Here is a 514-nt window from a genome sequence, read left to right on the forward strand (position 1 = left end):
ATTAAAAGAAAAAGTTCTCTCTGAACCTTTTGGTCTCCCTCTCCCACTGAGTACACAGTGTTGATACTGGCTGTAGAGATGAAGTCAGGTCTCTGAAGACTTTTCTGCAAATTCTCTGTAGAAGATCTTTGATGTGCTCTCACAGTGAGAACAGTGGCATTGCAGAAAGCCCAGGACTGCCATGACACCTTATTAGTATTGTATTATGTTTATGATCTTTTGTTAATGCTTAATTGATTGCATGCTCTCACCTGTATACCCATTTTTCCCTCGTTACTTAAATCAAAAAGTAATGAGTGGCAAAAGAGAGGGCAGAAAATAAATGAGATTAAAAGTGTTAGTTTGCTTTTAGTGGCATTTTAGTGGCTTTAGCTCTAACAAACATAGTTTAGACTACTAAGATTGGAGTTGTTTTCTGTAATTATATTATATATATATATATATATATATTGAACTAACAGTGTGATAAGGAGGAAATGTTATATTGTAAATTTGTTTACATTTTGACTTCTCT

Source organism: Meleagris gallopavo, chromosome 5, assembly GCF_000146605.3.
Source record: "Meleagris gallopavo isolate NT-WF06-2002-E0010 breed Aviagen turkey brand Nicholas breeding stock chromosome 5, Turkey_5.1, whole genome shotgun sequence".
NCBI lineage: Eukaryota > Metazoa > Chordata > Aves > Galliformes > Phasianidae > Meleagris > Meleagris gallopavo.